Genomic DNA, 27,689 nt, shown 5'->3' on the forward strand with positions numbered 1-27,689 from the left:
AGGAGGACGGAACATGGTGCTGACCACAGAACGTCGAGATCGTATCTCTCCCACACCTTGATTGTGCTTTCATGGCACGGTGCAATACACGGAAGATAGTTGAGACAAGAAATGATTGATTGATTGATTTTACTTTGCTTTTTGTGTCACTTTTGGCTAATTTGCAAAGATGGGGAGTGATGATATCATGAAATTGATGAATGGATACTCACAAACATCCATGGCCAGGCCAGGATTTGAACCCGGGACCCTTGGCGTTGAGGAAATGATTGACTGATTGATTTAGTTTATTTTCTATTTTCTGTCATTTTTGACTAATCGCGAACATGAGTATGAGTGAAGGGACATTCACAAATAATACCCATCCATGTCCAGGCTGGGATTCGAACCCGGAACCCCTGGCGTCGTAGCGCGAAATAACGAAATTGCAAGTAGTACTTTAATTATCCGTATAACAGAAACTACGAATAATCGTTTTAAAATGCTTTCTCTTTCCCTCAAATAAATGCAAACGTATACATTTTCATGTTTCTATGCACCGTAGTGTTCGAACCAGAGTGTGCGATCAACATCATGGCTATTAGAATGTGCCCCATACTGCTCACGATCCATTTTTCTATAAAGTTTGAGCAACGTGATAATACAAAGTTACACTGCATGCAACAAAAAATGACACAAAGCTGGGAGTAAGAAAGAACACTTACTCTTGTGGGAGTTCTCATGACTGGCGGTGTTTCCATAGCACGCCCTCTGTGGAGTTCAAAACGTGACGAGAGGGCGCTCCCACTCTTCTCTGAAGTCACAACACATCACCTACGAATGGGAACGTTAAACAAGCACTTAACACACGATCACGTGCACAAAACGACTGGCAACCATGCCGCGAGATTTCAGCTGGGAACTGTTCCTTCAGCGATCCAGGACAGGGGGCTCTGCTATCGCCCAAAAAACTGCCAGAGTCAAAACAGATCCTGAGCGAGAGACGTACTGGTGAATACAAATGCATTTTTAACGACCTTAGATTCGTTCATAAAAATGGCATTAAGATCAAGAGATGTCACTACGCGAGAATTCTAGTAAATAATGTCGAGAAACTAAATAGAAAAATAGTCATACAAACATGCCTAAAAAATCAACTGCACAGAATCAGAGTTTTAATTCAACGTTTAAGAAATTAACGTTTCTTAGTAATAAACAGAAATATTGTAATTTATAATTCAAAAGTCAATAGCAAGTAGCTGCTTCTATACGAGAAATAAGAAAGCTTTGACGAGGCGCTTGACATTTAGTTCTGAATAAGCCCGAGAGATGTCACTGCCACGTAACACAGAAAGGGGCGTGCCTTCGTTGTGATGAATGGAAGCACCGTTCAATATTAATCTTTACACAACTCAGCTTTCGAATAGGAATAGTATATCAGACAAAAACATGTAGATTCCACAGACGATAGCTTACCAATTTACAAGAACATATATGAGGAAACAATCAAATTGGAAAACAAGAAGATTTATTAAATTAATATTAACATACGTATCAAAGATTTTTTATGTATTCCATGTCTATTATTATTATTTTAATTCTTCGAGTTCATTGTCGGCGTTCTTTGTACCGCTAGGTTAACCGTGACGAACAATTTGGAAGGATTTGTCACGGGCAAGGTAGAATCACGTGTTTTTTAGGGATGTATGAGTAAGTCAGTAAAATAATGAAGAAAAATTGGTCACTATCGAAAATACATACTGAATGTATTGCTGTGGTTTTCTGGATAACTTTCAATCTGACCTCAGTAGCGGAGTGATTAGAACAGCGCCTTATGCTGCCAGGGCGTCCAGGGTTCGAATCACGACTTGGCATTGGTCTTATCACCAATTTCATAATATTACTCATCCTCATCGTCGCGATTAGCCAAAAGTGGCAAAAAAGCGACGCTAAATAACAAAAAAAATTTAAGTCAAATTCTGTATAACACAACAGTAACTTAATTTACCAATTCACGGTTCGAATCTCGGTTACTGTTGAGGAGCTACTTGAATAATAAATGCAATGGCGTGTCGGAGGGGAGAAGGGCTCTGTAAATAAACTTTGAAAAATAATATTTTGAGAAACTATTTAGGAGGGCTGTATACATAAAAAGAAAAGTCTACAGATTTTTCAAAATATATATCGTTGCATATGTTGAAAATGAAATAACACTATTAAGCAAATTGGTTAGTTATTGTAATGGTACAACTTCGTCATTGTGCGTAACAACCCATACCTTTTGTAGCAAGTGATTCTATACAAGCTTGTACATAAATTATTGAATTTTAATTAAGGTTACGATGGGTTGCCTCTTTTTATTATTCATTATGGCATAATGTATGTATCTTATATTGATGATGTTGCTGATGTCTAGTGGTGCCCAAATGATGCGTCCTATTTCTCTTGTTCTAATGATGATTTTGGTTGGTTGAATTGATTTATTTTTCGTAAAGAACATCCAGGCCCAGGCCGGGATTCGAACCCGGAACCCCTGGCGTCGTAGCGCGCTGTATTAACCACTTCGCCACGTAGGTCGGCGTAATGATGGTTTCATATTAAACAAGTGTTTAGATTTTAATAGTAAGATTTACAACACTCAAATAATTTTACATGTATATATACATAGACAATATATTGCATTATAAATCAATATAATTAAGCCAGTAGCGTACGTAAAAAGGGCTTTGCAAAATTTATTATTGTAGCCTCTGATCCGGTTCAAACACGATTTTTCAAAATATTCCCGAGCAGCTATACTCTATCCCGGGAATCTCTGGAGCGACCGAACAAGAACAAGTACCTGCACGAGCAGTGACTTGAGAGGGCTCGACCAATGAACACGTGAGAAAGTCAGCGATTGCATGAAGAGGAAAATGTGGCTGCAGCAACCAGCATCAGCGCGTACAGCTTCGCTCCGCCCACTCGCTGCGCAGCCTTGCTCCACAGGTTCCCTGGACAGAGTATATGTACTCATGGAAGCTCAGAGTCGAACAATACATTTACAAGGAAATAGTGAATAGTTTGTTGGATTGATTGATTGCTTTGTGTTACTTTACTTCGCTTTTCTTCCACTGTTGGCTAATCGCGAAGATGAGGATGAGTAATGAGATGATGAAATTTATGAAGGGACACTCACACCCGTGCTCTGGCCGGGATTCGAACCCTGGACCCCTAGCGCGCGGAAATAGCCAATACTGTCACCGATAACTTTGATGCAGATGAACTCATTGCGTGGAGTGTCGGTGATTCTTGCCTCCAATGATGAAACTATGGAAGCTATTGATGACAACAGACAAAGGTGTTTATTTATTGATTGATTTGCTTTATTTCAAGTCGCTTTTTGCGCCACTTTTGGCTAATTTGCGAAGATGGGGTTGAGTGATGACATGATTAAATTGATGAATGGACACTCACAAACATCCACGCCCAGGCCGGGATTCGAACCCGGGATCCCTGGCGTCGTAGCGCGATGTGTAGACAAAGGTGTGATGCCTCCTGCTGCTTCCACAGTGAGGGCCATGGTAGCATGTCTTACAGAGGAGTAGAAACTTAAATAAAATTGGGCCTCATCTTTCTCAAGATCTTAACAAGATATATGGCCACTATGTTAATGTGTACAGCCCCTACCGAAATTTTGAAAAAAATCAAGATTTTCAAAAGAAAGCAGTAACCCCTCCCTTGGCGATGCTCCCCCCCATTATCATTTTTGTCTTTGAACAACTTGAAAACGAAGGTCAAAATAGTATTTACGAAATACGCCGCTATAGAACGCAAGTGCGTATAATATTCACCTTAAGAACTGCAGTCCCCTCGGAAAAAATATCCTGCGTACGCCATTGTTCATGTGTGTGTCCTTATATAGCCAATAGAGAATGCAAAGAAACGCCTTATCATAAGTATATAAGGTTGTTAATTGAAATAAGTATAGCCTTGGACAGTGTCGGAGATTAAGGGGGGCGTGGGAGGGGCAGTTGCCCCTACCACTTTTTGCTACTTTTGACCTCACACTGTTCTAAACTTTATATATAAATGGAAACTAAACTGCCCTCCACCCCCGCAGTTTTGGAACCCAATCGCCGCCACTGTCCTTGGATTAAATCATACCATAAATCTCCTTATATTGTTTGATCTTCAAGAAATGTAATAGCAATGTTATAGAAATTTAATCAGTAGCTAGACACAAGCACGTACCCAAGCAGGGGAAACTGGGAGTCATGGTGACCCCTCGAACTATGAAATATTTTAATGTGAACCTATAAAAACCAACGGAAATAACATTGACGATTTTTCAGATTTTGCAAAACATTCGATTTCGTCCTTGCGTAAATGAATGGGTAGAGAGAAGCAGGTTGCAGAACCATCGATGCAAGGCTACCAGACGTCCCCATTTAGTGTGTTAACTCACATTCAAACGTGTTCTTCATTGTAAGAATCATTGTATCAATTAATTTATAAACATATTATTTTCCACGCATAAAACTTCTAAACGAAATATTTTCTAAACATTATCATGGCTGCCCAATAGTACCGATATGAGAAAATTAAATGAAATATTGTAAACATTGCTTATCTGAGGAATATAATACTGTCCAAATACTTCTGAGAATTGAATGTAGACAATAAGCACCAAGCTGTATACTTCGCGTGATAGCTTTTACTGCAAGCGATTGTGTTGCTGATTGTCGAGTTGAATTATTTCCTATACTCTAGACCATAATAATGCAAATCCCTAATTTTACGTCTAGCTGCAATGCTGCCATAGCGTTGGTGGTCACATATAATACTCCAACAGAATTTCGAATCTTCTCCTTGTTCCATATTTTTGGATCAGTACCCTCCTCCCCTCCCCCCCACACCTAAATAAATTCTTGGTACGGGCCTGGCTAGGCTATTGCGAATATATTTGAACCTTATAAATTCTCTATCGATGTATCATCTACCGTTAGTTGCTTCTTATTTGTACCTAGGTAGGTTGGTAATTTTTCATATTTATGAAATTCATTTAATACGTATGGGGTTAAAAAAATCTGGAGTCGAATTCCATGAAATCGAATCCGGACACTGAGGTGGGTGTTTTAAAATATGAAATCCATCATATAAAATTATTTCCTATTGATGAAATTTGGGTCCCTTCTAGGGATATGACTTTCAATCAAAATTTTAACCGGTCTTTTCCTAGCAATACATTATATTAATAAAAATAGGAGCTGCTCCATTTCACATTTGAATTATATAGATTCTACTGACCTTATGCTCTTAAATCATCCAACAATCAACATCTATACGTATGTAGCACATCCTACTTCATGTTCTTGCATAAAAGATCGGCTTTGTAAAGTTTCTTCCAGAAGTATTCATACTTCTGGAGAAAAACGAGGCCTTTGTATTGATTGGTTTCACAGTCTATTCTAATGTAATGAAAAATGTTTACTGACAGAATAGATAAGTGTCAGTGGTAACAGTTAGTCTGTACCACGCAGTTTCATACATACAAGATGATTTTTTTTTCTAGGGCTCGTAGTACCGAAACGAGACCTCAGGGTCAGTGACGGACTGCGAGGAAAATTCTGTTCTGGACCTTTCGTTAACTCGGCCCACATCAGGATATAAGAGAAAAATACATATTTCCACTTTCGTTCGAAATTTGGTTTTTGGAAGCAGGGTGTGGATGTAACGACAACCAACAAGCTCCTTTGAACCTCTTTCTCTGTAATTTTATTTCAGTCAAAAATAATATTACAGGGACATTTAGACCTAGGCCCAGTTATGCAGATGCACGAATTTGGGTCGGCAAAATTGTCTCATATGTATTAACGTGGTTAAAACCACTCTTTTCTTTAGCTTCAGGCTATTATCGTTAATAGTTGTAATACTTGCTATGGATCCTTTAAAAATACGAGAATACTTCCTTACTATTCTTGATCCTATCCTTCCATCCTCTAAGTCATCCCGTCCCCCAGCATCAGTTAAACCAGGTAGTAATTAGCTACGTTAATTATTAAATCAACCACTGAATTAATTCTTGAGTAATCTACACCCACATAGTCCATAAAATATTAATAGAAATTAGTCTGGGAGAGGCGGAATCTCTTTAAAGCCGGCCTTACATGTCTACCATTTACAAATTCAGCAGCGGATTAATGACTTTTTTTCCGGGTATATTATTTTATATGTAATCTGTCTCCCACTTAACTTGACGTTGTGAATTATAGCTACAGGTCACCGAATATTCGATGACTCACATATAATTCGTAGGTTATAGTTTTTATTAGAACTTAAATTAAGTCGATTGCAACATTCATAAATGACACAGAGTTTATTCATTGATTGACTGATTGTTTGCTTTATTTTACTTCGCCATTTGTGCCACTTTTTGCTAATTTGCGAAGATGGGAAAGAGTGATGAAACTGATGAATGGACACTCACAAACATCCATGGCCAGGCCGGGATTCGAACCCGGGACCCCTGGCGTCGTAGCGCAATGTGTTAACCACCCCGCCATGGGGGCTGGCACAGAGTTTATTCAATTTTTTTAGTTTGTTGATGAGAGATTGCCCTCTTCACCCCATACCTTTACTCACCACTTATAAATTGGAAGCTATTATTACAAAAAGGTTTAAGAAAGTCTAATGAACCTAACTCTCTCTATCGATTGAACTATCTGATTGATTGATTGATTTGGTGTTTTAAGTCCACTTTATGCATAGTATGGCTAATCGGGACTGGACCTACAGTTTAAAGTGAGATCAGGAACCACTTGTACCTCCACCGGGTATCGAACCCGGGACCCCTTGATTACAAGGCGACGAAGATACCACGATTGAACTATCCGATTCTAAGCATGTACAGGGTTGTCACAAAGTGGGCGTACCCCCCCCCCTGATTTTCGACACTACGATGGTAATAGTTGGATTACTTCATATGAACACATACCTGTGTCATTGATTAACCACCTCGGGGACTTATTGGAGGCCCTTCAGAACGTATTGAGGGGAACGTCACCGCCCAGAAAAAGGTCATATTCACACTTGCATCGCGAAGTGTGCCAAAATATGGCGCAGAGTTCGGCCGTGCTACGAAAAAGACGGTCTCCATACCGATGTTCCGGACACTTAAACCATCAGGTATGTACATAGCAAGCATTCAATCATAACCATCGTAGTGTCGATAATACTTGCTGGTATGCCTACTTTTTGACCACCCTGTATATGTTGGTAGAAACTGGCAGAACTTGTGTACGTGTAAAGTTATCTTAGGTTTGACATCAGGAGACAAACAGACGATTTGCCTACCTTTTTATTTGCTGTAATTGGAGTATTCATTATTATGCAGATGTTTTGTTATTACTGTTGTTGGGGAAAGATCAGTAGTGCGGTCTGAACGCCGGAAAATATTTCACTTCGGGCGGAGAACGTGCCCTTTGGGGGGCGGATACTACATTAATTCCCGAACTTAAAACGCCCCAAACACAAAGTCTTTAAGTCCTCGATTGTCTGTAATGGCGTCTTCAAAATGGCGGTCATGACGAAAATTCTAGAACTGAAACCTGTTAGTTTATTGCAGTTGTTTATCATTCATGACATCTCATTTTCACATAATTTGCAGTTTATAACTGGATTATGATAATCAGAAATTAAAAGAACCCACTTTATCAAATAATATTAGATATGGCGGCCAATATGGCCGAGAAAAGTCTAAAAATAACCCTTTCAGCTATTTGATCATGTTTTGGATCAAACCTAATGTTTTGGATGTGCTGCCAGAACTCAACAGTAGCATCGAAAATTGTGTCAGACTAAGCCCATGAAATAATAATAGTTCAATTTTTGACAATCTGTATATGTACAGGGTGTTTGAAAAGTCTTGATACCATAGGACAACTGCGTTTTTAGTGCACATGGCGAAAAATGGAAAGAGTGGAAAGTTGTTGGAAATATGAGGTTTTCAATATAATGTGCTTGAATTTTCAACGATGCATGCACCGTTGAGGCTGTTCGCTGGTACGAGCCTCACTGAGAACTGACATTGATTTGTTGCCACATTCTTCGTCCTTAAGGGGGCATTTACATTATCGCAACACCGTACCGTACTCGATAAATTGAGAATGATGACGCAAAATTAGAGGCAAAGTAAGAAGTTTGCGTCTGTGTGGGTACAGAAACACACACGCAAACTTCTTACTTTGCCTCTAATTTTGCGTCATCATTCTCAATTTATCGAGTACGGTACGGTGTTGCGATAATGTAAATGCCCCCTTAAGGACGAAGAATGTGGCAACAAGGCAATGTCAATTCTCAGTGAGGCTCGTACCAGCGAACAACCTCAGCGGTGCATGCTTCGTTGAAAATTCAAGCACATTATATTGAAAACCTCATATTCCCAACAACTTTCCCCTCTTTCCATTTTTCGCCATGTGCACTAAAGACGCAGTTGTCCTATAGTATAAAGACTTTTCAAACACCCTGTACATATACAGATTGTCAAAAATTGAACTATTATTATTTCATGGGCTTAGTCTGACACAATTTTCGATGCTACTGTTGAATTCTGGCAGCACATCCAAAACATAAGCTTTGAGTTGGTGTTTTAAGTCCACTTTATGCACAGTAAGGCTAATCGGGACTGGACCTACGGTTTAAAGTGGGATCCGAACCACTGTGCCATGTGCCTCCACCGGGTATCGAACCCGGGACCCCTTGACTACAAGGCGACGACGCTACCACTGCGCCATCGGGGAAGCCCAACATAAGGTTTGATCCAAAACATGATCAAATAGCTGAAAGGGTTATTTTTAGACTTTTCTCGGCCATATTGGCCGCCATATCTAATATTATTTGATAAAGTGGGTCCTTTTAGTTTCTGATTATCATAATCCAGTTATAAACTGCAAATTATGTGAAAATGAGATGTCATGAATGATAAACAACTGCAATAAACTAACAGGTTTCAGGTTTAGAATCTTCGTCATGACCGCCATTTTGAAGACGCCATTACAGACAATCGAGGACTTAAAAACTCGGGGTCTGGTGCGTTTTAAGTTCGGGAATTAATGTGGTATCCGCCTCCCCAAAGGGCACGTTCTCCGCCGGAAGTGAAATATTCTTCAATTTCTTCTTGCTTTCCAACCGCACTACAGAGGCTAGGCTAAGAAGAAGGGAGAAGGACGGTCGACCCAGCTTCAGAACCAAAGGGGTACCGAAGACAAAAGTTCGAAAAGAGTTTAATTAAAATCGTCGAACCTGTGTTAAGTAATGACGCCATTATTACATTTACATTGTTGTCAGTTCGTAAAGAAACAAATCTAAAAATGTTGTTCTTCCCTTCGCTCGCAAAATTACCATTTTGAGTCACAAAGTTCATACTCATTGCTTAGAAACAGTAATTGTAGACAATTCGTTTATGCAGAGGTTATATGCAAGGACCGAATAGTGGATAATGGCATGGGCAGGGGAGTTGGGGAAACAGGGAACGGGCCCAATCAACAAATGCATGTTTGCTGTTTTGAAGAAGCAATCATGGAGATACAGTATATTCTGAGTATTGACTAATAATATCAGTTATGAATGAACAATTTTCGGTGTTCTATTACAGTAAAACTTCTCAATAACGGACAGGCCTGGGAGAAAAATAAATGTCCGTTATTAAGAAGTGTCCGCTATTCAGAAAAAAAAGTGTAGGATGTTACACAATAGGATAAGCATATTACAGTACGTACTTTACGAACATAATGTTTTTTTCCTGCATTCAAGGAACAAAATACTGTACTATAGTGCAGGAGGCCTTAGAAAGATCGCAGACGACAATATGGGGGTGTGTTTGCGAGAACCAATCAGGTCCGCGAATGAGCGAGCCCGGTTGCCACAGCTAGCTCGCTTAGCCTTTCTGGAAGGGTGAATGACCTCTGCCTCTTGCTACCTCGGCCTGTTCAGACGACACGAGAGTATCGGCAATAGTGTGCGAGCGACGTCTGCTGTTAGCCCGCGAAACGCTCTTTCTAAGGCCTCCTGCACTATACATACGGTGAATCCCTACCTACATTACAAATTTCAAAAAAGAAAATACAGTACACGTAGTGTAATCCTTTGTTAAATTTTTCCAACAGCAAACCGCACGGCCATGATTCGAACGCTAAGCCCCGGTCCACACGAGCGGAAAGAATGCTTAAAGAGTGCTTAGTTTCAGCAGTCTTTAAGCATTGGTTGTTATGGCTAAAGGAAGTAATAGGATCGGCCACACGGGCTGACTAGCCTGCGGATGCTGAACGTCTGCCGCACTCCGTAAGCATCGCCATAGCGAACAAAGTGCGGAACGAAGACTGGGCTGACTGCTATTTCTTTTGCGTCTTATGGCATCGTCCACACGAGCGGAACGTCTGCTGGGCTGAATGATCCCGTGCCGCGCTTTGTGCATTGTTTCCCACCACGCGGTGCTGAGTTCTAGCGTTGTGTTTCTGATAAACATTGGTTTTGCAAATGAAGATGGGTGATCTAGATATAGATAAATTAGACACAGAAGTATTTATTATGGAAGTGGAAAAGAGGCCATGTATTTGGGATATTCGGTGTGAGAAATATAAAGACAAAAACAGAAAAGATTCGGCGCGGAATGAAATTTGCTGTACTTTGTTACCAAACTTCGCACAGCTTTCAGTAGTTGCAGTACAACGAACCACTCATCTTTGGTTTATTCACACGTACATGCTTCCCGTCTATTGCTCCTATGCAGTGTGGAAAATTAGTATGATTTTCGAAGCCGTTTGCAATATTCTTCCACATCTCTTCCGTTGGTTGAGGTGAGGAGTGTCCCATATTGCACGACAAACTGTTCTGACAACCTCACTGGCCGTAGATTTGCCAATTCTATAGGTATAGTGCAGCTCAATAAGGTAGAGTGCCACACACGTAAATTTGCCGTTGCGTAGAAACGAATTTTCGTTTCGTCTCCCTCTCTCTTAGCATCACGTGTTCTACCCTGCTCGAAAACCTTCGCTATTGTTGCCACATTGTCATTCCATTCCGGGACACACTCGCGCAAACATAATTGAAAACAATTGAATAGCGCTCCATCTCGCGGTTCCCACCGTTCGGTAGGGACGCTAATGTGGCAATATAGCACGGCGTAGTGCTTGCTTCTTTTATGCAGTGCATGTTCATTGGCTAGCTAGTAACTAGTGTTGCCAACTGTAATAATGAAGCACTATTTCTGTCACGGAAGGGGAAAAGGCAGGTAAAGTGGCGGTGAGTTTTGTTGGATTGGAAGCACCATATTTTTATTTTATACTAACTATTTGACCGGTTTGACGTTGTGTGCGTGTATTGCGTGTGTGTATGTAAAAGTGTGTGTTTGCTAATGAACGTTAAATTCCATAATGCCTCCAGTTCTGTCGAAGTTGAAATCAAAAACCTTGCATAGCCAAGCTCGGGAAATTCTAAGCAACGTGCACGAGTTCATGAAGGAGGAAGCCAGTCATTGTGTTAGCATCCCAATAAAGCATTTTGGCAAGAGAGCAGCGAACAGCAGCAACAAATTGTTCATATTTCATAATTTTGGAATTATTCAAAATAAATAAATTATGTGGCTCCAACATGATTTCAACTCTGGCTCCGGCACGTGTTCTTGTAGAAATTGCATAGAGGAGGCTGTCATTTTTGCTGCTTAATGCGATACATATTGTTTTCTGTGTTAAAATTGCCATGCTTTGATGGGTGACCAAGTTCATAGCAGGGCCGGCGGAAGGGGAGGGCGAACCGTCCCATCGCCCAGAGCGGCAAAATTTGAAGAGAAGAAAAAAATAAGCCTATTGAAAACTGTGATCGAGCGATATATTCTTTTGCGCTGAATATTATTGAAATAGCTTAAGAAGTCTCATTATTTATTTTATATTTTGATGTTTTATTTAGGAATATATTGATTTTCAATTTTCCGTTGCTGCGTAATGACCGGGGGGGGGGGGGTCGAAATAGAGCGGCATCTGCCGCCACCTCCCAGGGAGGCAAAATGACTAGCGCCGGCCCTGGTTCATAACAAAATAAAAAGCCGCGCAGCTTATCGTCTAGTGGCAGTATATGTACTTGTTATTGTTGTGGAAGCCGGCATCCTTTGTAAATGTACAACAAAGGCAACCGACTGTCGCCGATCTAAGAGAGGAAATAATAATACTGCTTCAGGAGGAGTGTTATGGTGCAATTGTAGCGGTTTAACACGTTGGCATGTTATTATCTGCCGTTGCAGTTCCATACCAGTGTATACGGGTTTTGGGAGTGAAAAGTTAGAACGCCACCAGTGCATTAATGCAATGAAAAATAATATATATATATTTTTATTTTGTTTGAAATCACTCAAATAAGGAATCGTATGAAGAAGTCTTCTTTGCAGCATTTTTGGTAATTTTACTTATGTGTTAGTTCATATTTTGCGAATTTTTAGTCCATATGTATGTAGCTACATACAAAGCCACTTGTTAGTACATATTAATCCTAGTCCTGGTATAATGCATGACGTTTAAAACTCAACGTTAGATAGACCTGAATTCTCTAATTTTATTGTTGTACGTAACAGCTGTGCATCGGCGCACTGCAGCGATTTTTCTATCTGCTCCATTAGCAACACTGCTTCTTTAGTTGTTTCGCGCATAGCACGGCAGAATTATCTGCGCTGGACTCTAGCAACCAGTTTCGGCCCAGGAACCTTTTTCCCCGCATCAATTTTAATACGGTCCAGGAACCTTTTTTCAGCTTTCAGATGCAGAGAGGAAATCTGTTGGTAAGTCATGACTCATGTATGAGAGCTTATTCATAGCACACGGCATGCAAACACATTAATCTGGAGGAGTAATTTAAAAAAAATGTTACTAAGAAATATCTCAAAATACACCGACATAAAAGGCATCCCCATCTCTCAAAAAGGGAAGGGGCTCAACTTTTTTGTTTTCGTGAAAATATCATTTTTTATATGTTTACATTCCTCACCAAAATATAATTGGCTGTCACTTGAAGTATTTGCAGTTTCCGCTGAGTGTCAGCATTTTATCTACATTACCTTACGGACACAATGCGGAAAGAATGCTTAGACGTTAAGCACTTTTTAAGCATTCTTTCCGCCCGCGTGGACCGGGTGTAAGTTTTTCTTTCTCGTAGACGTTGATGACTTCAACTTTTTCCTTTAAAGTCAGTCGTTTGCGTTTCTGCGACATCGTAGCAGAAGTGACACACACTTCTCAAGATAACCACAAAGAATACTGTCTACTGTCTGCACTTTTAAAAAGAAATACGTTCGGTGTAACATGAAACAATGCGCGCTAGTTCGAAATACTGACCATTGTTGTGTCGAATTCCAGGAATTGCGACAGTTTTCTTTCAGGCTGTCCGTTATTAAGAAGTTTTATTTGCGTTGAGGAGGTAGTTTTGAGTGTCCGCGTCCGTTATTAAGAATGTCCGTTATTGAGAAGTAATATTGCCATTAAACCCCATGTATTTCTGCCGGGGAATTTAAAAATGTCCGTAATTTAGAGGTGTCCGCTATTCAGAGGTATCCGTTAGGAGAAGTTTTACTATATACGTATAGGAGACGCATTATATTTCAATGCAGTTCTGTTAGTCTACAATACTATTTTATTAACTATTCTCGGTATGCCTATTTGTATTCAGTATACGTCATATTAACGGATTGACGGATTGACAGAATAGAAATTAAAATAACACTTTACTATGTCATAGGACGATTTTGTCTTAGTAAGTATTGTAGACTAGCTAACACAACATTGCAGTTTTACATTTAATAGAACAGAGAGAATAGGTTTTGTAGACAAATGCAGGCACTCTCGATAGAATTGATGTAAATGTTTCCATGGATCCCACATGAATTTTGGCGGTTGGCATTTGTGTGCCAATAAAGTAAGATTGGCATTTTATATACGTATGTGATAAATGTATCAAGTCAAATTGGTCTGGACCGACCCAATGTTTCTTGTACAGTCACGGACACTTCTAGGTTGTAATTTTTTTCATTTTCAGTAGGGTCGTTACAACCCAGAAGGGTCCATGACTGTACGGCAAGTGTTGTACAGTGGGATCCGCTAGTATTGCTCGGCAAATTGTCCATAACTATTTTCATTAATTTTTTTCTTGCATCCTGTATGTTTTTAAGCGATGGATTTTTAAGTATGCTGGTGAAGAAGTTGTAAACAGCTGGTTTTGAGTAAAGTGATAAAAGTGCTCCCCTGTGCATAGCACCACGCCAAGAAGGCGTATAGGGGGTGTGGGGGTAACGCCCCACACTTTCTTGATCCGGTCGTGAGTGGGGGTGATGTGATCAGCATCAGCCCCTGACCGCCTTTACCCCCCAGGGTTTCCCCCAGGTAACAATGTTATTCGACGCTGGGTGGGCGCCGGGGCCGCTTCCATCGTTAGAAAAGTTCCCGGATTTGAACCGGCCGGGGATCGAACCCGGGACCTTTAGTTTAGCATGGTAGTCAGACGCGTTACCGACTGAGCCACCGCGGCCACCTTCTTTTTAAAAAATTTAATTTAAGTTTTCTTGTAATTCTTGAAGCTCTCATTTTGTCAAATAAAGTGAACGAGCATGGTGATGGACAATTTGCACGGTATTACTCATAGATCCACTGTACGGCAAGGCCTGTTTAAATAGGGTGTCTGGTACGGTACTGCACCTCCCTCTCTCTCGGAATGAATCTATCCCCCCCCCCCTTTTCTCTCACACTCTTTATTAACCTCTCTTTCTTATTTTTCGTTTCTTCCCTCCAGCCCACCCCCTCTTCCAATCCTTCATCTTCTTTTATCTCCGAAATGTAAAGCTTGATCACCTGTCGCGGCTCATATCTTTTGAAGAACAACGCGGTGGAAATCTCCCCACCTCTACCCCTTCCCTTACAAACACGAAGCCCTGAATCAGATTGAAAGTCGAAAAAAACAACAGCCCTGGATTCGGGCCGACTCTCCCTCATCTCCAATGCAACGAAACCTTATCCCAATCCAGGAACACTTTCGGCTCTGTTGCCTTTGATCTCTTCCGCATGGGTGCTGGAGGCTAGCGACAAGACAAAGCCTTTCAACAGTACGTTTCACTTGCATCAGAGATCAAAACAGGAACATAGAAACCCGCCGTCTCTATGGTTATATATAAATGCCAGCCACGACCTATACATGTGGCATATTCCTACCTATTCTTCATTCTTCTCTCTGCCCTTCCTCTCTCTCTCTCTCTCGCTATCTATCTATCTAGTATCTATTCATCTTTCTCCTATCCTCCCTTCCCCTCGTCAATATGTATCTATCTCTGTCGCTCGCTCGCTCTTTCTCCTCTCTCTCTCTCTCTCTCTCTCTCTCTCCCCCCCCCCTCTGTTGTTTTCGCTCACTCAGGGTGACACAGAGATGTATACCCATTTTGGAATGAACATTACACAGTTAATTGTACACCAAACTATTATTTTTGTTGTATAATGTGTGTTATCTATTGCCATTTATTTTACATTTATTTATTTATTTATTCCAGTTACCATGGACTCGTGCTCGGTGGAACATCACGTGTTCATGTATGATGCCTATGTTCCGGCTCAGAGGTTCAGCTCCTGGTGGTGTTTTTGGAGTTACAGTACCTGGGGTTCGAAACTGCTTAACTCATTTTAAGATTGTTTTGCGTGTTGAAACTGCTCCATGCCGCCTTAAGTTTAAGTGGAAGTGCCGGCGGAATAACCTCTGAGCTGCAACCACTGAGTCGCAGTTTCTCACATAGGCATCACACATGAACTCGCGATGTTCCACAGACAACGACTCCATGGTAACTGCAATAAATAAATAAATAAATGTAAAATAAATGGCAATATATCACACACATTATACAACAAAAATAATAGAGTTTGGTGTACAATTAACTGTGTAATGTTCATTCCAAAATGGGTATACATCTCTGTGTCACCCTGAGTGAGCGAAAACAACAGAGGGGGGGGGGGGGGAGAGAGAGAGAGAGAGGAGAAAGAGCGAGCGAGCGACAGAGATAGATACATATTGACGAGGGGAAGGGAGGATAGGAGAAAGATGAATAGATACTAGATAGATAGATAGCGAGAGAGAGAGAGAGAGGAAGGGCAGAGAGAAGAATGAAGAATAGGTAGGAATATATATATATATATATATATATATATATATATATATATATATATATATATATATATCCATTCTATCCTTCTTCCTCTCCTATCTCTCCCCCTCTCTTTCTATTAACGCGTGTCTGTATTCTCTCTCTCTCGTGTCTCTCCATCCTTTCTACCTATCTCCTTTGTGTGTGTGTCTCTCTCCCTCACTCCCTTTCTCTCTCTCCACTTCTGTTGTGTCCGTCTCCTCTATCTTCCTCAATATATCTCTCTTATCTCCTCTCTCTCTGTCTCTCTCCCTCTCACGTTGCAATGCATGGAAGATAGTTGAGACAAGAAATGCTGACACACATATCATATATTAAAATACGTTTGAATTATGAAAAATGTATTATATTGAAAAAATAATTGTTCAAGGGAGTCAGTCACCTGTTATTACTAGAATGGAAAAAATTAAGTTCAAGTGAGACACCTGTTGTAACTCGAATTGAAACTTGTGTTGAAGAAAGTCATTTGCTGTTACTAGAATTGAAATTTATGTTTAAAAAAAGTCATTTGATATTACTAGAATTCAAAATTAAGTCCTATTAAATCACCTGCTGTTACTTGAATTGAAAATTGTGTTAATGAAAGTTACCTGCTAGTAGTGGGGTTTGTGGTGGGGACAGCGCCGGAAAGTATGAGCTCCCCTCAAGCAGATTTGCTTACACTTAAAACTAGCTCAACATGAGCATATAAGCTTTTTGCTCAAGTGTGGAACTCTGCATAATCTAAGATTTTTGTGAAAATGCCCTCGGGAATTTCTCGGAAAGTATGAACCCCCTCAGATTGATTTGCATACACTTATAAAAGGCACTTCTGTGAGATTGTTGTCCATAAACTTGTTAAAAATATGCTCTTTTTGTTGCCTATACATAAAAGTATGCCACACACACACACACACACACACATATACATATATACATATTTATTTCTGGTTCAATTGGGCACCAGGCTCAATTTGCATATCTAGTATTAAGACAATGCAATATGTAGAGACCTTCTAGAATTGCTCCGTGACTCTCTCATTTCTTACGTCATAAACATATGATTTTTCACCTATGAGAATGACACTGCATATGGTGTCATCTGGTAAAGCCTCGTGGAATTCACAGATAATTTTAATGTTTGTTCTGTCATTAACCACAACTTGTTTTCTTTTTGAAGTGTTGATTACAAACATGGGTCTCCGTGTTTTGAATTCATCTGGTGCGTAATACATGTCAGTACTGCCAGTAGTGACCCTTTTGAAGGAAGAAAATGCCTCATATAATTTAAGGAAATCATCCTTGGACATGTCTAAATTGTAATTTTCTCTAGGAAAGACCTCATTTCTGCCATTTTTAAGATATATGTTCTTGATGTTGCAGCTATCAAATCTACTTGAATTTTTTTCCTGATTGTTGTGTCTCCCAGTCTGAAACAATACCACCACAAAATCAGGCATGTCATATTGAATACTGGAGAATGAATTTGTAGCATCAAACTCATAATAGGTACCAGATGCGGGCTTCTGTACACATTGATATGTATAAAATTGCAGAGGAATCTGTGGATTTTTTAGGATATCTGCTTTGTATTTAAGAGCATAACTGGCTTCATATTCAACAACAGGGATTCTTAGCTCCATAGTCTGAATAATGCACTTGCCCTCATCAGGTAGGGTATTAGGCATAGCTTCTCCTGTAGGGTTTAATGTGCTGTACCTCATCAAAGCATTGTTATCATTGGCAGCTCTTCTAAATGTAATTCTTAAACCACCCTTCCACATAATTTCTTTGTAATCCGAGAAGAATCCTGGCAACAGGCGCATGGGGAACAGCACTGTGTGATTTTTAGATAATATTTTCTCACCAGCTTCAAATCCCCCTATTTGGTAGTATGATGCCTCTGTTTTGGATAATTTTAGAGTAGCCAAAGCTGTGGAGGTAATGCCGGGATAATCTATTCTGTTTATAACAACACCATGTTTTCTGATCTCAATTTCAGAGAACAGATGCGGCACAAAATTGTCCACCAATCTTATGTTTGAATTTGCCGGATAATCTGTTCCATCGAGCTTTACAACATCAAATTTGATGTATAGATCTGCTCTGTGGGGGTGTATAAAGCCGTCCCCTACATCAAGATCAACCTCAATCTCTGTGTTGGGTTGATTTAAATTTGCAAATGTCCTCCTGTTTGGGGGGAATGATTGTAGCTCATAACTCTAAATATTTTCCATTGTATGTATTTTTATTTAAATATTAATCTCTATGATAGCAGTTGTTGTGGCTCCAGCAAAATCAACTAATTCTTCTTTTTCATTAGTGACCATCAATTCAATGTAATCTATTCTATTATGGCACACAGGAAAATATAATGTTGGGGATGGATTGTAGATGATGGGCTCCATGAATTCGGAATTAGGTTTGAATGTTGCAATGATGCCAGTTTGTTTGTGAGTGCCTATGCCATTTGATTTGGTGATCATACCCTCGGCCACATTACAGTGAATATTCAGAGTCTCTATGGCCAAGAATTTAGGTATATTAATAGCAGTGTGTTTGATGGCCGCTTCAAGTTTTGTGTTGTTCTCAAATCCCAACAGCTCTCCTATAGTACCCAGATGCACTGTTTCTGTAGCAGATACAATCTCTACTCTGTGAGTGACAGAATTTTGACTTAACACTACACCTCTGGGTAATTGAGCATTTAGAGTGGATAGATTATATTGCCCTGGAGTGATGACAATTTTTTGATCCCCTACTGCAATTGTATTGTTGTGGTGTGTAATATTAGGGATCAAGTACATGCCGTAAAATGCTCTGAGAGCTATTGTTTTGGGATACACTATGTCATCATGCAATTTGAGTTTCAATATTGAATTTTGGCTGGTGAGATGGAATACCCCCATGATGTTTTAAATACCACAAGGCCTTTTGAAAATTTTCAATTGATGGTTTATTTATTTGAGACATATATCTGAGAACAGATAAACACAAATGTCCGCAATTAACATCTTTGAAGTTTTGAACACGAGCATTATTGTAATAAAGATTAGCTGATTTTAGATATTTTACTAAATTTTCAGGTGGAACACCTCCAAATGAATCAAACACAAATGCTTCATCTTTTAAATATTTAAGATAACAGATCCAGTGAGTGCCCTGATTTTTGTACTCATCCAAATTAACAATGCCACACTCTTTGTTGAGTGGTTGTTCTGGTAAAGAATCAGACATGTACACACCCCTAAAATGTTTGATGCCCAGTGGCTTGATCAAAGCTTCAATATCTTGGTTTGTAAGCGGCTCTTGTTTTTTTTAAACTTACTCATGGCTCTCTTAACACCTTTGCCTTTTTTCTCCATGGCCAGGTTATGGCGCCTCTGCTCATCTAATTCTGCCTTATTTTTCTTGGCATCTATTACTGTTTTTGCTATGGCAGCTGATCCCCCAGCCAAGCTCCCAACAGCCCCGAGAGCAGCTAAGATGGCCGGGATGGTAAATATGAATCCCCCTGTATGCAATTTTTTCCTGGATTGCTGTAATTTTTTTAATTGGGGGGTACTAAGCAACAATTTCATACCATGTCCCTTTGCAATACAAGAGCTTTTTTTCTTGCGCTGCTTTTTGGTTAAAAGACTGTCAATAGTTTTAAGAGATTTGAGACCTGCATAAGGTATTTGATACATAACACCCTTGGCCTTCATTGTAGGTTTATTATATATATATTCACAAACCCCACCCCAGTTTTTGTTTGGTGCTCATAGCTATGGTGGTTCCCAATGCTGCTATTCTTTCACTCAAAGAAGCATCTTTGCTTACAAATCTACCAAATGCAGCCTCTTCTAATTTCTTGTCTGCAACATGTCTCTTGTCAAGATCAGAATGTGTGTTGTATGCTATGTCATGGTCTCTACAAGCAGCATCTAGGGGATTTACACCAGGATCCCCTCTGTTTAATCTATGATCCAATTTTGTGCCTGGACCACAATACTGATAGCCTGGAATGTGTAGTTCAAATGGCAGCTTGTTTATAATGTCATTAACTAATCCCCGACCCTCAGAAATATTCCAGAATTTGGGGGGAAGAGTATTAATAATTTTTATGAGATATCCAATCCCCTTAGGGTCATTCACTATAAAATTAGACAATTTTGTGCTTATCATGTCCATAATTCCAACCTTTTCATTGTAAAAATTGTGGTTCCCAGCATTTTCCTCCCCAGCTATCACCAATAACCTATCTACAAGTTTCCTGACATCATCAACCCACACAAATTCTTTAGGCAGGGTGTTGTATTGTTTGATTCCACTGCCTGTCTTAATTTGTGACCATATGGGCTTGATTAAATTGTTATATTTTGCTCCACTGCTAGACTTGACTCTTTTTTGTGTGGGATCATTGTTCTGGTATAGAGCATCTGATTTTATTAATATTTCTTTGTAATCCTCATAATCTTGATCTGTATAGCTGCCAGGCCTTTTCCTAGTCATCAGTTCCCACAATCCAGGTGTGCCGAGGTACTTAACAAAACCACCTTTTTCTCCGAGACGAGATTCTGAATAAACAATTATATCATCTCCCATAAATGTTACCCTAAAATTGCCAATTCTATGAATGATGCTGCCGTCAAGCTCTGTGTCGGCATATAAGCCAAAGACCTCATCTTTGTTGTCTTTAGGTGTGGTTAAATATTTTTGAGCAAGAAGACCCAATTCAATAGGATCCTGAGTAGCTTCAATTCTTCTAGGAGCAACAGGACTAGGTGTATGAATACTGGAAAGTGGGGTGAATGGATAATCTAATATGTTCCTTGCAGCTACAGGTACAAGCTCTGTGATCAAATCTTGATTTTGCTCTGTAACAGTTTTGATATTCTTACCTAAATTATTAATAGCATCAATTACAGGCTGTTCTGTTTGTTTGTGTTTTTCATAAATTCCCCGGTTCTCTGATTTCCATCCCTTAAATCTTTTTACAAGATAATCTCTTAACTTAAGATCATCAATGACTGGTCGTTTCATGGTTATTTATATATGTTTCAACGTCTAGAAAATCGTTGATTTTATTTCTGTATTTGCCACTACTGGGTGTTCTTGTCATATCAATTGTGACAAACCCATAACTGTCCTGGTTCCAGCACCTACTGCAAAACTTGGAAAAGTCATTGTAGCTCAAGTCCCCACCTACATATTCATCATGTATGTGTTTGAGGTTGGTATGATCTTGATGAAACACACATATAAAATTGCTGTTGTCTCGGATCAGCTGCTTCGGTATTTTAGAAAAAGTCTGTGCCAGGTAGAAGCAATCAATGTTTTTGTGCCGCCCCTGTGTAAAGAAATTTCTAACCTTGTTTTGATTATCCAGTATAACGTCATCAAACACAACAACAGAATTATCGAGACAGTCATGAAGTGGCTTAACATCTGATTCAAAAGTGGCAATATCCAGTCCATCATATAGCTTCATCAGCTGCTGATATTTTAATTGTTCCAAGCTCTTAGAAAAGACATACAAGTGCCTGTTTTTCCAGTCTAACCAGTTGGGTGCCAATAAAAAATTATCAACCATTAGTGTAGTTTTGCCACAAGCCGATGGCCCGACAATAAGACACCTAATATTATCAGGCAACAAGTTGCCATTTCTCTTATTCTGTTGTTCAGGTTCTGGCAGCCTTTTTATAACATCCCAGGTGCTCATATTATTATTTTGTTTGCATCGATCCAGCTGTTTTCCGGATGACCCAGCCATTTGACAAATAACTTGTTGCCTTTTCTGCGGATGATTTTTTCTATGAGATATGTGTCAGGCTGTTTAGTTTTGCTGAGCTCTTGTTCATAGAACCTGCCTTTGAGAATTTCTCCTCGATGATCTTTTATTATATATGTGTATCGGCTCCCGGGTTTAACTTGAACCACTGTAAATAATTCAGTGCTCCAGTTTCTTGTAAAGCCTCTCTTAAATAAGTGCTTATATTTGCTGATTCTTACTTGATCACCCACCTTGTATTTGGCCCTTCTTGTTGTTGGCTGGTATCTAGGATAATAAACAGTGCTGATCAATTTTTGCTCATCAGATGAAGTTACTTCGGAGGGTTTCATGTTGATTGTGGAATGGACCGAGTTGTTATATTTATGTAGAAGTTCTGGAAGAATATTAAGCCATTTATAATTACCTTGAAGTGTAAATTGTTTATACATAAGATTTTTTAAGGTTCTGTTGAATCTCTCTACAATTGAGGCTTTGAGGTCACTGTAGCTCGAGTAATGTTTTATTGCCTGGCTTTTAATAAATTGTTGAAACACTGAATTATAAAATTCTTTGCCATTATCTGTTTGCAAATAGCGCGGGGATCTTCCACTCTGATTGATGATTGTCCTGAAGGCTTCTGTAACACATTTTCCAGTCTTGGATTTGAGTGGCACAGCCCAGGCAAATTTTGAAAATGTATCTATTACAGTAAATAGATACTTGTAGCCCTTGTTGATTTTGTCTAAGTTTTTCAACTGCCCACTTGCCATTTCAATCAAGTCGCTCTGCCATAAATCATCTATGCCCTTTGTGACTACTGGCAGTCTCTTAAAATTATGTCTGGCTTGTCTGTGTAATTCATCAACAATAATTTGTCTAGACATAATATGAGAACAAGAATATTGCAACTATAGGGTGTTCAGCAGCTGAGACTGCAGGATTTTCTAAATATAATTTGTCCCCTATTTGTATTTTAAATTCCAGAGAGCCATCATCTTCAGTATAGGCTGTTTCTAATGTATTGGGGTCCGTAAAATCCTCCAACTCTACACTGGTGATTTTCACTTTGTTCTCAGCATTTGTTATTGATAAGGTAGGGTAGTGGTGTGCCTGTGGCTGATGCCAATATTTGATCTTGATTGGTCTCAATGTGCCCCCAACAAAAAACTGGTAATAAAATTGTGCAGGGGACAGCATATATATTTTGCCACCTGGTGTAAATGGAGAATCATATTCTTTGTTGGGGATGCTGTACAATTCAAGAATTACTGTATGTTTTGGATTCTCGATTATGCCTGTTATTTCCTTTTCTGCTGTAAGCAATCTGCTTGTTACAGATTCAAGATGCTCATTGATGGTCCTAACAACATCATCGTGGCCTGGCTTGATTTTTATGTCCACAATAAGTTTCTTGTATTGTTGCACAATCTCTTGAAGCTGGGTGGCAAAAACAGACAGGGCATTTGCTTGATTGGATTCCATGGTCCCTAGCTGTTGCTTGATATTGGCTACAATTTGTTGCAAATTTTCAACAACTGCCAATTTTGAATTTTGAGCAGTAAGATCATGGACCTGTCTTCTGATATCCTCAAACAGGGCATGCAGTTCATTAATATGTTGATTGGTTGGTAGAGTGGCCACTGTCTGAGTGAGATGTTTGATCTCTGCTTGGATATTCTTGATATCTTCTGATTTCAATATCCTATTCACTGCCCTCTTAATATTTTTAAGTTCCTGTGATGTGGGAAGATTTGATACTGTATTTTGCAAAGATTCAAGTGCCAATTTCACATTGTTTAATTCAGAAGCATCAGCCACATTTTGCATAGCATTTTGGAGCAGAGCTATATCTGCCTGAGTGGGTGTTGATTGTTGTAAAATTTCAAGCTTTGTTTGGATATCATCGATCAAGTGATGAAAATGAGATAGCTCAGATTCAGTGTTGAGGTTTTCAAGCTTTGTGATCTGTTGCTGGACACTAACAAGAGTATCTACAATCCCAGGCAGGCGAGTTTCTTGCACATTTGCCAAATCACTTTGCACTGCTGCTATTGTACCTTCAAGATGGGTTATGGTACTTTGAATTTTTCCAAAATCTTCATATGTTTCAAGTTGCAGCTTGATGTTTGCAACACTCCGAGTTATTGCATTCAAAGCATCAGAAGATGGCAAGTTGTTCATAAAATTTTCAAGTGTCTCAATTTTTTCTTTAACCTCGGCTATGGCATTGTGCAGAGGATCCAGATTAGGTATCTGGAGTGACTGAATCTGTTCTTTTAGAGTGGAAATCACTAGATCAAAATCTTCTTGTGATTTTATGCTTTTGACAATTGTTTGGAGCTGTGTCTGGACATTATTTATCTGCTCTTCCAATTGTTGTTTCAATTGCTCGGAGTTGGTGGCCTGGGTCTTAAATTTGGCTTGAAGAGCTGCTACAGCTTCTTCTAAACTTTGAAAATTATCTAATGTTGCCAGATCAGTATATTTCTGAAGCAGCAGTTTGAGTTCAGAATCAATTTTAAGAAGAGGGTCCATGCATTGTGATTGCAAATTTGTAATTTCTAATTGAAGACTGGCATTGAGTGTGGTTTGTAAAGCTTGTAAATCACTTCTTAATTTCTTGACTCTGACATCAAGCATCAGAATCTCATCACTGTGATCTTCATGTCTTGTATGGCCAAATATATCATTAGGCATTTTGTTTTAATGGTTATTTATTATAGAGTATCTGATTCTTAATTCTATAAAAAAGGGTATAAGCTTGTCATATGATCCAGGGACCTCAATATATAAGCAGTCACCAGCAGAAACAGTATATACAGTGCCAGAAACCATGTTTGAGTGCTTAATTCTATAAATATTTCTCCCTACTGAAATCTTGACATCACCCTCAGGGGTTGTAATAAATTGCAATTGACCACCTACAGGTAATTGGTAATGATTTAAATTATTGTTAAATATGTACAATGTTTTACCTGTTTCATCATCAACATCTGTAAGTATGCTGTTCAGATGAATAATTAACAAAGCACTTAGTTTAGATATTATATCAGAAGAGGGTTGTGCTGTTGGCAGGTCCATAATAGCCTGTTTTTTGAACCCAAATAAGTTCATAGGCATGTTTATTTATTTCAAATCATGCTCTGTAATTGGGCATTGTTTGCCACTTTTCAAATCACAATGACCCCATGGTAGAGTATGTATGCCACATGATAAAATGCATCTCTTATCATCATGTGGGTCCAGAGCCACTTTTCTTACAATATTGCTAGTCAGCAAGTGATTCTCACTCTGAATTCTATTTTCTGATGTTCTGATTGAACTCTGTGATTTGATGCAATTTTTATAATCTTCAAATACAAGCTCTTTTTCAACAGTTACTCTGCCAATTCCCTTGGCTTTTTTGACAACAGCACTACATGTTTTAAAACTGTACATCTTGGCACTTAACCCAGCAAATTCCACAATAACATCACCAAGTGTCTCATCTTTTAACTTGCCGGGCACCTTTTTGTTGTGGTGGTGTTGAATCTTTGTATGTTCACTGGTATCAAAATATTGAAACAATTCAGGCTGTGACATATCTTGATAAACATCTTCTGTTTGAATATCAAGAATAAAACTATCCGTGTCCATGTACAATAATTTTACACGATCACCATAAAAAGGTTTCAGCACATCATAATATAATATTAACATATGTAATTTGGACAATTCCAATATCACAGCCCCTACATAAATAGGTTTATCAAATTTGATCTTTGTTTTCATCATGTTGAAAAGTGCCATGTGCTCATCATAAATTCTTCTATAATTGAAGTTGGGCTTTGCAACCAATTTTTTGCTCCGGCTGGGGTCAGTAATTATTTTAACATCGGTATGTTTCCTGACATTTTCAATAGTTTTGCCATACACTGAATTCACCATCAATTTAAACAAGCTCTTATCAAATTGGCTTTTTGCAGATGTTCGAAGCTCTGTGTTTGTATCAATGTATGGTTTCAACCATTCTGAGTGCCTGAACCTCAAGACTTTTCTAACTTTGGTTACTTGAACACCATGTTTCATCAGGAACTGGAGGTTTTTATAATATATGACATAACCCTGTTTTGGCTCCAGAGTCATCATGAGCTTCTTCTGTTTAGAGCCAGGTGAGCACTTAACCTCGGGAATTGGGGACAGATCAGAAAATTTGTTGTGCGAATGATCTGGAATTATCAGATCAACCTCTAAGAAGAGGCCATATTCACTGTCATCAAAATCCTTAAGATCCTCAATATTGAAATCTTCAACCCATTCAAGCCCTGCATATGGCAATTTATCCATCATAGCATGACCATAGAGGTTGTTTGCATCTACATACGTTATATAATTTGATGGCCGTGCTGGATCATAATCAGGCATATGCTTGTTATTTGCTCTGGCATATCTCTGAGAACATTGCACCATACCTCCTCTTATACATTCCTCCATAAACAGATACTTATCTTGATCGTGGATCAGATCCAATGGCTTTTTAGTATTCAAAAACGTTGCGGCCCATGCTAGGCCTGGGGCACTGAAAAAATACACTGGGTCCAGTCCATAATTTTGCATAGAAGATTTTCTGAATGCCTGCAATATATCAGCTAAGAGGGTCACATCAAGTTTCAAATATGCCATGTGATAATCACCAAATGTCTTGCATTTTAAATTGTTCCACATCAATTGGGCATGGTGATAATCTTCATCAGTGATTCCAGATCCTCTGATTTTGCTGTAAAACTCTTCTTGTGGTGGCAGAGAACACTCATCAAATTTAGAAAAATCTGTTACATAGTCATATGGATATACACCCTTCCGCCTAATTAATTTCAGGTCCTGATTTGGAAACATTGCACGTGTGATTTTCAAGTCATCATCAGATAATTGAGTGGCCAGTGTAGCCAGGCCAGCAGATAAAAATCTGTGAGAATCAAGAAATCTTATGTGAATAGGAACACCATCAACTTTAATTATCTTGCTAATAGATATATATTTCTCATCATTTTCAGCTAAAATATTTAAATTCTGCTTCTCAAACCCCTCGTACCTGATCAGATGATGGAAATCATAATTGGATGCTCCATGGCAAAATATGGGGACAAATCTTGGTCTCTTGATCTTAATATTACAGCTATTACACAGGGCCTGTTTATATCGACCATCTGTATGAGAATGGTGATGAACCTTGATATTTGTATCTGAAAATTCACAATCACATACCGGGCATTTTTCTGCATTGTTGAAATCCTCAATCTGTTCCTCTGTTAAAGGCAACATAGGCTTTGATTTTAATAAGATGTTAGATGCTATGTCACGGCACTCATTTTCTATTCTATGTGCAAATTCTTTGATGGCATTTGGTCCCATGTATAAGTGTGGCTCACTAGCTACACCATCCCGTATAACTACATAACAAAAACTGGAAGGTTCATGTAGCTGGTATGGTGTACTTGAAGATTCTTCAGGATCTGGATTGCAGAATGCAAGAGATTTGAGATTCGATTCAAAATCATAGACAATAAATGCTGGGTGTTCCAACAAGGCTTCATACTTTTTGAATTTGCAATTTTCACTTGGCATTGGCATCACCATATGAACAGGTTTATGGTTCCCACAGTATTTCAGATGCTCAATTAACTTGTTTTTAGCAATTTCTGCACTCTCTTCACAAACACCATTCACCATTTTTCTACCATCAAATACAGTTAAGCATCTTCTGCACAACTTAAATATTTTTTTATATTTGTCTAGTTG

The 27,689-nt window shown here is 39.1% G+C and overlaps 1 protein-coding gene across 3 annotated transcripts in view; it reads right to left on the minus strand.

Annotated features, from left to right (window-relative positions):
- Nucleotides 1-27,689, minus strand: part of LOC146002532 (regulator of G-protein signaling 9-binding protein-like) — a 138,948-nt gene that overhangs the window by 91,644 nt on the left and 19,615 nt on the right. Inside the window, exon 1 of one of the 3 annotated variants that reach the window (XM_083140468.1) lies at nt 705-787. The exons of the other annotated variants lie outside the window; for them this stretch is intronic. The gene's annotated coding sequence lies outside the window, so the exon portion shown is untranslated. Of the gene's footprint in view, nt 1-704; nt 788-27,689 lie in introns of those variants that run through there. 3 annotated transcript variants of the gene reach the window in all.

Source organism: Lepisma saccharinum, chromosome 1, assembly GCF_977018435.1.
Source record: "Lepisma saccharinum chromosome 1, izLepSacc3.1, whole genome shotgun sequence".
NCBI lineage: Eukaryota > Metazoa > Arthropoda > Insecta > Zygentoma > Lepismatidae > Lepisma > Lepisma saccharinum.